Genomic DNA, 12,908 nt, shown 5'->3' on the forward strand with positions numbered 1-12,908 from the left:
CTAAATGACAAAACACTTGGGTTTGATTGTTTTTCTTCTCTATTTTTATCCCAACTATTCATAGGATTTTTTTTTTAAATTGTATCTTTTTATGTTTGGATTTATTTATTTTTTACAGTTTTACTGCCTATTATAAAATGATCAGCTTTGTTAGAAAAATCAGTGACATTACTTTACAAAAAAGTCCTTTTACTTTTCTTTGAGCTTGGTGATGCATTGGGATGAGCAGGATGGAACTCCCTGGAGAATGAGTTGTGGGGGTCAGTATAGACCTTGTCTGTTTTCGGTGTTTCTGTCAAGGAACAGTTCAAACAAGTCACACCGCTGAGAACTGCTACTTGGTGTTTTGTAACTTTTAAAACTACTACTTTCTACCTCTTTCTCTGCTTGACTTTTAAGAGGGTAAAGTCGAATGGTAAAGTCTGACATTTGCAGTGATTAGGCCTACCTGGTTAAAAGTCAGAGATTTCTGACTTCAATTTAACAGTTCCCATCCAAAGAGTCCTAGGTCATTTTTGTTACAATGGGAAGTGCTTACAGGTCTTCCTGTATGACCACAATTGCGTTGCTTCAGTGAACCCTGAAGTGTTTCTCAAGTCACATATTTAACTTTTTTTTTCCTGTTGTGACAATGGAAGAAAGAAATCTGTCAGCAAGACTCTTTGGTCTAAAATTGTAAGAAATACATGTGTAAAAAAAGTTCCTCATATTCCACTGTCCAGTTCTTTTTTGCTGTTGGATTTTTTAAAAAAAAAAGAGATTTCTATAGTTTAAAGTGAAAAACGTAAACTTTTATTAGAGACGGGCTAAGCATTTTGCAATTTGGTATAAATTGTGAAAGTTGAAATTTCTTCAGTATTCAATATGAAAAATTAGGCTTTCTTGTCAGATGTCATTTTTTAGGGGGGGTGGCCGACAACAATACACAGTGGTAAACTGGTGCATAATAAACAAGTGAATAAGGCAAAAAATAAACATTTTTGATGGGAAATTGGTCTCAGACCACACTGAGATAGAGCTGTGCAGAAATTTAGATTTTATCGTGGTGGACGTAAGACAGCCAAAGTAAGTGGGAATACATTACAATGTTTTTCAAAGGTAAATTTTGGTCAGAGTGACAAAACCTGCAGTTTTAGTATCTGTGAGATGCTGACTTTCAGCACCCGACGGCATGTCCATGTATGTGCTGAAAGGATCCACGTTTGGCGTTTACTTGTTTGTGCAGAATCCGCTAATCTGCTCGTTACTTGTTTGCTGTTTTGTTTGGTGGTTGTTGAAATGGTTTTGTGAGCTTTTAGCTTAGATTCCGACATGTCTGTGGATACCACACATGTCTATATTTAAATAAGACATCTGGTGGTACATCCCTTTAAACCAGATCTTCTCCCTTTTGATACTGGGGGCATTGGGGTTCAACAGGTTAACAGTTTGCTTAATTACTTTGTGTACTATCAATGGCAATGAGGGAGGTTTTTAAAAATAGGAAAGACTGTACAACTTATGAAAATACAGTTAAAAGTAAAAAATGTCTGCTTGTGCCTGTTTGTGTTTAGAAGCAGATCAAACAACTTAAGAATTATAAATGGCTTCAAGCGCACATTCAGGCCTGTCAGACTCATCTACACGCACACATTTCTGCACCTCTGGCTTTCAAAGACACTTTGTATATGGTTTATTATATTGAAAAGATTCAATACTGAAGTGCAACTTTACTTTTTTCAAGTTGGCAGTTATTATTCCATGTTTTCATAAAAGCCTTATTTTTATGCATTTGCTACTACTATGGAGAACACACATAAGGTTTAAGGCCTGGACAAGTTTGAAACCTTTTGTCCACCACTGGCGGAAAATAAAAACAATCTTTCACATAATGGTACAATCCCTGTCTGTCTTTGCATGTGATCAGTGTGCCACCCCTGTCTGCATGGATTCTCAGCAGGGCTGAAGATTCAGCTCCCACATATCAATGGGCTATTAATAATCTATATATGAAATTATTTCGTGAGGCAGATAAAATTGTATAGCGTGCCGGATGTGGCCCGCAGACTTAGATATTAAAAGTTGTAACTTGTGATTGTAATATAATATTGGGTAAGTGTGCTAGTGATGTTGCAAAATGCGAACTGTAAAGCCCAAGAATGTGGTTTGTCTTTGTCATTATCTATTTGGATTATGCATGCTGCAAGGTAATTTGCAGGTTGCACTTTGTATTTTTTCTTGTATACGGCTCTATAGCTGTGATGGTGGTTTAGGACACGGATGGACTAATGCAGTCTCAATATTCTGGTGGTTGATTGGCTGAAACTTCATTCTTCATGTAGTATAATCAGTTAATCATAAAAATCATTAATAAAGAGCTTCTTGCTTTGAAGGTTTAACACAATAGTTTCCTGATTCTCATATTGTAATTCATGGGGATAAGTCACTCAGAATTGGGAGGATTAAACTGAGCACCTGTACAAAACAGAAAACACACACACACATACAAAGACTAGATTCTGTATCTTTAGCAACTGAGATGATCAAGAGGTCTGTGTTTACAGGACAATGTTTCCTCATGCAGGTTAGGGCTCTGTCACAACGTGATCTTAATCACATTGTTCTGATATCTGAGTTCTGACTCGTAACATATCACCAGTGTTTCCTGCAGATCGGTTCTGATCATGTAGAGATTTAGGTCCCAGAGAACAGAAAAACACAACACTCACAATTTGCTTCTGCAACATACTAAAAGCTGCTGCCAGTGTTTTAATGCAAATGAGCTGCAGCCATTTAAATCTATCCCAGAATGTCAACATTGTTTGATAAGCAAGCGTTCAGGAGTGTGGTATCGCTCCCATCAATTTATGCAAGGAATGTGCAAATAAAGCTGCGACTCTGACATTTTATTTTCACCTCCCATTGGTAAAAAAGAAGAGAGTCTGATATTTTGCGTGTATATATGCATGTGGTTCTTAGCCGGTCTGTCCTGGATGCAGTTTTTAACAATGTGGCAAAAAAGCTAAGCGCATTAGTGTTATTAGGCATCGTGATAATTATGGCTAAAATGATCACAATTATTTTAGTTCCATCTTCAAATCATGATCATTTCACTGATTTTAGTGACAATTTTTTTAAATTGCACAGAACACTTCTTTAACATCTTTACAAATCTTTGCACCTGGCAGAAACAGTGAATTATTCATTCACTGTTTCTGCATCATGTGTATGAATAAGATTCCAAGCAACGCAGTGAGAATTGTACAATGCAGGTATCACTATTTTGGAAAAATAACTGGGGATAACGTCTTTTGCCCGGTATATTTAAAATTTTCCTTAAGATGTTTTTCCACATCGTGATCAGTGGACACACATTTTTGGCTAAATGGAAGGTGATGTATTAAATTTCAGCGTGTGTTTGTAAGCGTGATGGATACGCTGGCATCCTACACAGGCTCACTTTTACAAACGTCTGAGTTGATGTTGGATGAGTCACACTAGAAACCATTGTTTTGTTTTTCCTTAGCCTTTGTGCATTAATTATACTGACGTTTGTGGTGCTTTTTCAGGTGGGTGAGTTCAGTTAGTAGTGTTACCTGTCTGCATTGCAGAGATACAACTCTACAGCACTCTTTGCATATGATTTCTTCTTGGTTAACATCACCTGTACTACATCCAAAGTTTTTCCACACAATGAAGAATGATCTGCTACAAGGGACAAGTGCTTAACTTTCTGCTGTGCCAGACTTTTGAATTCTTGTTTTGCTGTCCTTTAACATAGTGTTACTTTTCCAGATTAGTCCAGGAAACTTCAAACTGAGCAATGCAGCTGTGATTGGCACATGGAGGTACGTGGTCAGCTTCTGATTTAGGGAGAGTTTGACTTGCTTTTCCTTTGCTTCATAAACTGTGGAGCATGGATTGAGAGGCCAAAATTGTCGTCAAGAATAAAATTCAAATAATTCTGCATCCCTGAGTGTAATGATAATAACCACTGGCACTATGCAGGCTGCTGCACAAAGCTTAACTCCGCTGGAAGCCTCCACGCTTGTAACAGTGCTCTCTGTGGATTCCATGCATCTAATGGTTTATGTTCTTTCCACTGTTTGCTCATGCTTCAATCCCTCCCATGGGTCATACTGGGGTCTAATATGTGTGACAGCCGCACAATAGGATTTGAAGAAGGTCCATTTTTTTTTCCTAAGAATCAATATTACAAGTTATGCAGAATACCAACAAAATGTTTTGTGCCTTAAGGAAGAAGGTAGGCAGGAGTTCATTTTAATTAAAACAAGAAACTGAACATTTTCATTGGGGTTATGAAAACATACATAAAACAAGTTAAGAAGTAATGTCTGAATCTTGTGGTAAACACTGGTAAGTTGCATCAATCCATTTTCTCTTTATTGACTGCTCACTGGGGTTAAGTGGTGTGATTAGTGGCGGATTTAGAAGTGTATATATAATTGAAGTGATTTTTTTTTCTTCATCATCTGGGAGAACAGTTCATAATTAATTCTGAATACTTCTCAATTAGCCCTGCAATTAGCTATGCAATTACCAGATACAGTACCACACAAGTGAATTATGTGGACAGTGTCAGCTGTACTGTAGTTTGACATGTCATGCCACTGCAGCTGGCAACAGTGCTGCTGACACATACAGACGGTTAATAATTAAATAATGTGTTAACATTAAAAAAAGAAAACATATGTTATCCACCTGCAATGTCAGAAGGGAAGAAAAAATGAAACCCAGTTTGTGTAAATGTCTGATTTGTATACCAGGTGCTCTGGCTGTTCTTCAGCAGTTGCCAGTAGCACTCCCAGCCCAAGCATCATTCGAAAAAACAGAAAGAAAAAAAAAAAGGAAAAATAAAGCACAGGAACATTGCCCGTTGCTGTTCGCCTTGATTATTCCAGCCACTGTGGTGCAGGAAGCACTTTAACAGCCCACTATCATCCATCTGTGCCTGTGGTGGCAGCCACGGCTGCAGACGCCCTCTATTCATCACTGCCGACAGGTCGCAGATCCGCTGATTCGTAGAGCAGGGGAGGGGGTGGGTGGGTGTTTACATTGTGTGAGGGAGAGTTTCTGATGGAGCTGGCCAGACGGTGGGGGCAGCCGCAGTCCATTTCCCACCACAGCAGTTGACAGTTTCACCCTGACCCTTGTGAGTTGCCTGATTTCCACCTGCCATAGTTCACATGCTTGGAAACGAGCTCAATGATAATTGAAGCTCCGGGACAAGCCCACCAACAGCTGCCAGAGTGGGATTAAAACAGGATATGTTGTTGAACATTTAATTTGATGGTTTGGACATATTTTAAATAATAATATAAAATCTTTGAAAAAGATGTTTAAGTTATTCCCCGAAACGTTTTTAATACAGTTTTATTTAGCACATACGGGTGACGCCAAGACGGTGCTCATGACTAGTCAAAACTAATTGTGGTCAACCTTCTGGCCAGTCCACATCTGACTGGTGATGTGGACTGGCCAGAACAAGCAAAGCTGACTCGTCTCAAGGGTGTTAGAATGGGCGTCTAACTTTTCCTTCCTTTCACAATAACAGTCCTTGACATATACCGGATGTCTGCTGTAATTATGTACATGAAATTTACGACAGTCTCTAGGATTAAAATCACATTTAATCTGTATTATTCACTAAACTGTGAAAAACAATAATGTTTGCTTATTAACAATTTGGTGCTAGTGTAAAAGTCACACTAAATATGGTTTTATCGGTATGAATGAAGATATGTACCACAAAATAAAGCATTACATGGCATCCATCACAAGGAAAAAATGCAAATACGTCATAGACAGTATAAAGAACAAACACGAACACAGAGAAATGAGACTGTACTGCAATAGAAGAAGTCAAGATTTGTAGAAATGAGCACAAATATCCAGTTGACTATAACATATGGATGTCAAGCAATAATAGTGCCGTCATTTTAACCCAACATTAGCAAGAAAACAATTTGTTATAAACCATAATGGTGACAGGAAGTATGTTTTTACAAGTGTAGAACAAATCATGTTTGCTTTTGCAGATCAAGCAGTGACAAAGCTCATTAGGGGGCAACACATATATTCATAGAACAGAAGTTATGTCCAGTAACAGTTAGTTTTAGAAACATCTACATGTACAGCACATAAGCAAATGATTAGAGAGAGTGACCAAAAGAAAATCACTTTTGAGCTACTCTTTTATCTTCAGAAAATGATTAAAGTATGTCATATTTCATTTAATTTAGCTGCACACCCTGCAGTCCTTGCAACCTTTGGCTGCATCAGAAGTCTGACCCATCACCATTAGAGTTATTTGATGCCCACAAGTTAAAGCAAGCTCTTCTTGTTACAGCTTACCTCATGCATTTATACAGGATAAAGTCCACATATACAATCAATTCTGACAGGTCTTTGTAAGCCTGACTTATATTTCATATGACAAGGAACTGGGATTCATAAGAGACTGACAGCTTTGCTGAAATTAAGCACTGCAGTTGGTAACAGTTGGTCAAGCTTGGTAAACCCTGGTCACCTAAAACCTTGTGACTAGTCATCCTCTCCTTTGACTGGTAGCATTGATTCCGATTAGTTTTTTGGTGAGAATAGAGCAGCAGTTAAAAATACACCTTTTTTTGTTGTTATTGGAAAAACAAACCCAAGGTGGTCTCACCCTGGTCAATATACAAATGTTTGAGTCTGTGGCTGTTGCCATCTGATGCTGCTACAAACGCATTTCAATTTTTAATCTATATTCTAATCCTTGTCTTCTACATTATGATACAGATTTGCTATGTGAGCCTCCTTTGTACAGGGCGATAAACAAAATGATACAGTCCAATACTAGACTCCATTTGTTAAAACTAGCTTCATATTTTTATACTGCAGTGGTGCTGCTTCTTAAATCTAAACACTTTGTCTATGGCACATTACCACACTAGGTTGTGTGTGTCAATGTAATACTGTTATCTAACATTATGTTCATTGCATCATCTCCTTTTGGAGATTAGTCTCTCCTTGGCTCACAGCAATCACTGGTGTAAGCTTTGTCAGAAGCTTTTTTCATGTTTACAAAATTCACAAATTCGAGTGTACTGATGCGTTTGATTTACACCAATATTTGTAACATGAAGCTTGTGGGGAACTAAAAGGGAAGGGACATTTATTCCCTAAGGTGTGTCCCTACAGCAGTGTTAGTCCCCAGACGTGGTGCATTTTTGCGAGGGTGCTTAAGGTGTGTTGCCTGGGAGGAGGTGCTGCCTTAAAGCCAGTAAACAAAACATGCCAGAAAGCAATGTAATCTTCAGCCTTACACAGAAAGATGTGCCCGGATAGCTGTAGCTATTTTCAGGCCTATAATAATTCCCCTTACTCAGCGGTGGATGAATGGTATATAACATCCTCCTGAGTTGCCTTTTTATTAGGTATGGAATAATTTATATGACAAATTAGAACAATCTGTAATAAATTTTGACCTTGAATCAATCTAGACAAGTACAGAAAATTACTCAGAGGCTCGATGAGGCGTGTGTGCCTCGTTAGAGGGTCATCACATATTGCTCCTCCTGTGTTGAATTTCCTGCCTTTCACAACTCACCAAACCACGCTGACAGCCCGCCATGTCGAGGGAGGACCGAGACACCAGTGCGCCTCTGAGTCTGATCAAAGGGCTCGTTACAAATGTATTCACGCCCCATGGTCACTTTGTTACCAAGCCAATTATATCACAGCTAAATGTTTAGTCAATCAGAGGGGAGGGAAATGGTGCCCTCAACTCATACGAGTGCCTGGCTTCATTTCACTTCACATCAGCCAGTACCATATCACAGCGGAGGAGCAGTGCAATTGCTAAATCATCTGGTCATAATCTCTACCCAACTTGAATTAAGTGGTGTGAGCATATGGTGCTATTTACGATGACAAATGTAATACCAGTGACAATAAAACTAATTGAAATGTGCGCTGGTGGTGCAAAGTCTCCACAGGTCATTTGCATATTTACTAAAGCAATGCTGATCAGTAGTTGGAGGTCTGATTTTATCAGATAAATCTGTGCCAGTAGGGGTGACTGAATTCCAGGTGTTCACTAAAAACAAACAAACAACAACAACAAGAACAAAAAAGCTCATATTCATTAACTCAATTAAAGATGGTGGTCACTGCAAAGTAGTCCATCAGACTGACCCTGACAGACTTTTGAAATCCCATAAAGCCCACCCCTTGCTACATAGCAGGATTTGTGTGGTTACTATAGAAACTACAATTCAGTTTGGTTAACTCGGAGTGTGTAATTGTGGTTATATCTGGCAGTTGTTCAGACGAAAATGTCATACAGGTGCACAAACACCCTCAGAAGTAGAAAGAATTAGCATAATATTTGCAGGGAAATACACTATTCTAAAATTCAGTGTAGAAATGGCTCAAAGAAATTTAAGAAATGGCTCAAATCTGCAACCTTGTTTCCCCTTTTTTTAAACAGTTGCACAGTAGCTGGTTTATTTTTTTTTTCAGTCAAATTTCTTTTTATGAAACTTTCTTCACTTACATGGGTAAATCATATTGATGTGGACTAATCCACCCTGGGTGCCATTGCAGAAAGGTGCTTTTCCGAAAGAAAAAGGACATGTGCAACTTGTGCAACACTTTCTCACAGTCTGTTCTCTAAAACCTAAAAGGTGGACGGATGACAGGAATGGAGGATCGTGTGCCTGGCGGGACTGTCGATCGAGGACGCTGAAGATATCTACCTATTCGGAACCATGATAACAGGGTTCTTGCTGATCGGAGCTGGCTTGGCCCTGGCTTATCGGAGAATTAAGAAAGTGGAACCGGCTGTTCAAACCCCCCCAAGGCTGCCCGCTGGGATTGAAATGATCGGATGAGGCGCGACTTCTCAGAATGGGCTCACTGAGTGCAGCATGGTTAAGATCTTGGAGAAGCTTACGGCTGCCGTGAATACTCAGAATAACACCTCTGAGCGTATATTGGAATACATCAAGGAGAAGTTCACTCAGAATAACATCTCTGAGCGAAAGTTGGTTTACATCGTGGAGCGTCTGTTCTTCCCACTCTATGCAAGGCCACCTGGGTTGGCTGGAAGACTGTTTACTTAGCCTGGTAGGGCGAATGACATTGTCTCAGCTGAACTATGGACACGCACACACATACACTTACACTGATAAGCACTCACTCATCCCCCTTCCCCTTCCAACGCCTTCAATGCTTGTTGCCTCCTGGGAAGACGAGGTGGGTCTGGGCCCATGCTGGAGAAACGGTGCAGTGGCAGGATGGCTGCTGTGTTGACTGGGATTACTCCTCATCCCCTACCCAACCCTGTTACTGGTCACGTGCCCTATAATGTTGTACTGTGGACATTTATGTGCTTTCTGTGCAGAGGAGTTTTTTTGTTTCCTGTTCTCATGCTGTCCTCCTAGGAGCCCAGCATGAGTAGAGGTCTCTTTTTTTCCTCTTGTACTTTCCCATTGTAGTGTACATTTCAGTGGTTTTTCTGTAATGTAACCGTTCTCTGACTTGTATGCCCATGTTATGTCTGTGTTGTGTGTGTAAGGTCGGGGGGGGGGGGGGGGGTTCATTCCATTGCAGGGCAACCTGCCACTGCATGTGGCAAATAAAATTTGAACTTGAACTTGAACTTGAACTTGAAAACGTTCATTTTCCATATGGGTAACATGCCTGACTCCAAATTGATACCCTACTGAGGCACTTTTGAATTAAAATGTATGTGCAATAATGCTCCTATTGTGTTTAGGTCTTTATCATGTGAATTTATTTTAATTTGGACTTTTTATGCACCTTTACTTTGTTTTTAACATGTATAATGTTTTGCTTTAGCATGTATGGGTTATATACCTGCTAAAGATGTTGGTAGATTGGTGTCCACATTTGGTATTTAATTCAGACTTGCTGTGTGTTTGGGAGACCATGAAGACTAAGAGTCAGAGGAATCCCTCAGCAGTTCTGATTACACGTATCACACTAATTATGATAGCAATATAATAACACTAATTAGCAAGGCAGTCTCACTGTATTGGTCAAAGACTTACAGTATCCTTTAGTGTCTATCTATCTATAGATAGGACACTGCGCCTCATTTATTAATATGTGCTTGGCAACATTCTTAACTTGCATGCAAACTTATGTTTTTCACCATTGTGCATGTTAGTGAAAAAGGTTTTCGGAACCAACAGGCTTGTCAAATCTCTATATTTTTTTTATATTTTACATTTATATTTATTATTGAAACTTGCACCAAGGGAGTGGCACTCCAATTTCGTTGTACTCTGTACAATGACAATAAAGGCTATTCTATTCTATTCTATACAATTTGCATACCATCATCCTACTACCCCGCCCCCATTTCTGTAAGTAAGGAAGCACGTTTACCTACAGTTGAAGTGGAGAGAGCGGTGACATTGCTGTAAGAGAGAAGACTGCATCTCTAAGGACCATGTGATCTGCTAGCCTTAGATAAGGAACTGAGAATGATGAAAAAAAAGAATCTCCAGCACCCAAGTCATGTAAGTGATGACATCATCAATGATAAAAGTAATTAAAAAAAAAGATAATGACACAATGAAAGTGAAGTGATACTTACTACTTCCCCTTCATTTACTGTAGTATTTTTTTTGTGTGTGTCACACAAAATTTATTGTAATTCTGAGCATTTTGTGGTTTATGGAAACAGAAAACTGTAAATAATGACCAAAAGTCAAAAATAAATAAACAGTAGTTGTTACTGTTAATAGTAGTAGCAGGAGTAATAATACTAGTATTCATTCATGGCCTTGTTTCTCTTAACCCTTGTGTGGTGTTCATATTTTTGTTACTCAGCCAGTGTTCATGGGTCTGGTGGACCCGCTAGAGTTTTGGCTTTCCAAATTAACACTATCAAACAATTTTATGTTAAATTACTCAACAGATGTTTACTTCATCCCAATTACAAACCATATGAACAGCAAACATGGTTATTTTTTCCCTTTACCTTTGTTAGATCACATTTAGGAATTAATGTGCTTCTCGTTTTTTTTTTTTTTTTTTTTTTTATAAAATGTTATAAAAAAATAAATCAGTTATAATCAAGTGGAGTGAGTGGAAAGACACAACACATTTACACGTGAAGCAATATGTTTCACAACTAAATGGGATCAGCTGCTCATCAATGGTGACATTAGGCCCAGGGTTGTAAAACAGGGGGAGGTGGTGCACACACTTATCCCACACTGTCCTGATGGCAGCTAGCTTGTCTCTCTGTCGTCAAGCTAGTCTGTCGTCTCGGTTATCAAAACAGATAATCCTGGAAATTTTGTGGAAATTTTCCAGAGACATTGATGCACGGAAAGGTTCTTGCCAGTTTCTGCATCCCACAGGATTCTGTGGATTCCCCTTTGGACCTGAAAACTCCTGCAAGGATAAGAACCCCATAGTAGGCCTTTGGGGTTCTTAGATGAATTTGGTCCTTCTCCTTCCACCTCTCTCCAAAAACACACCTTCCTTCTAGATTACTGCAATCCAGAATAATTTTCTGGATGGAATCTGGGATGAAAAGCTCAAATGAAGACTTGATGTCCTGCACATGAGTAAATGTCAGCCGTGTTGGCCCTGGCTTATCACAGTAACAGCTCTGCAGGGTGGCTCATTTCTTGGGCAAGAAGACCATTCAATTTCACCAGTTATTGACATCCATATTTCTTCACTTGCTGTCTGGTGGGCTTGTTCTGGTCCTAGAGCTGGCTGCAGATGGGGTACTCGTCTTCGTTTTGTTACTAAATGGTGCTCAACCTCATCCCCTTCTTCAAAGTCACTGTCAGACTCTGAATTTTCAGAAATGTGAAATATTCTGAAACCTCTTTGTCAACATCATCATCAGAAGCCCCTCTCTCTTCCAAAATCAATTGGATGGCCCTCGCAGCAGATAATCTTTTGCCATCTTGATCAGTTGTGATAAAGAACCACACTGGCAAAGTCTTATTTATAGTATTATGCCCCTAATTAGCAGGTGGGACAGGGTATGAGAAAATAAAATTAGGATCCCTCAAGAAAGAGGGTAAAATGTGTGGGAATGTAAGAGCAGACGGTGTCGATAGTTGAATTTTCAACAAAGTTGCAACTTTGTGCGCCAGCAGGAGGGGAAGAAAACACTATCAGCAGCACGAGAAAGGAGAAGGACAGAGTGTGGGAACACAGGACCTACACTTTCAACACTTTTATTAGACCTGGGTCCAGTGGACCCGAACACCTTGTATGTAATGTAAATGCGTGGGGGGAGGTACAGTATGAGGTCATTGAAAATTAGTTTGGATTTATGTTCTTCACAGAAAATAAGCCAAAGCCAATGAATTTCAGGTTGAAAAAATAGTTCATTGTTTAATTTTTCTTTTGAAAAAAACTGAAAACGGGTCTCACAGACCCGAACACCATACAAGGGTTAAAGCAGCTAGGCTGTCATTTGTTTCTTCTGCATTGTCAGAGGGACTTATAAAATAGTTACTAAAGTACAAACTAATTCAGATACAATAAATTTGATGAATCACGGTTTTTGTGCAAACATTCATGCATACAATTTACAGACACATTTGTTTACACTGTTAATGAGTCCCAGTGAGCATAAAACTTTGTTTTTCTGTTACCCTACTGTCAGTCTTACTCTGGCACTAAAATCACAGACCAAACTTTAGTACAAAGACACTGGCTAATTAAAGAAGATGCCAGGCTGGGTTATCACTGGACACAGAAAAGGTCAGTCGAACCTAATTCAGAATGAGACAAAATGCACAGGCTGATGATGCATGACAGCATATCAGAAAAAGATGAAACTCTGCTTCTGTCCCCCACACTCTGAATACAAGTGACATCTGTGGTTTATAGCTTGAAATAATTAGTGTAACTGACATTGC

Source organism: Aulonocara sp. 'chitande type north' Nkhata Bay, linkage group LG17 (genome assembly GCF_057382095.1).
Source record: "Aulonocara sp. 'chitande type north' Nkhata Bay isolate Kocher_YH1m ecotype deep benthic linkage group LG17, A_spYH_male_GT1.1, whole genome shotgun sequence".
NCBI lineage: Eukaryota > Metazoa > Chordata > Actinopteri > Cichliformes > Cichlidae > Aulonocara > Aulonocara sp. 'chitande type north' Nkhata Bay.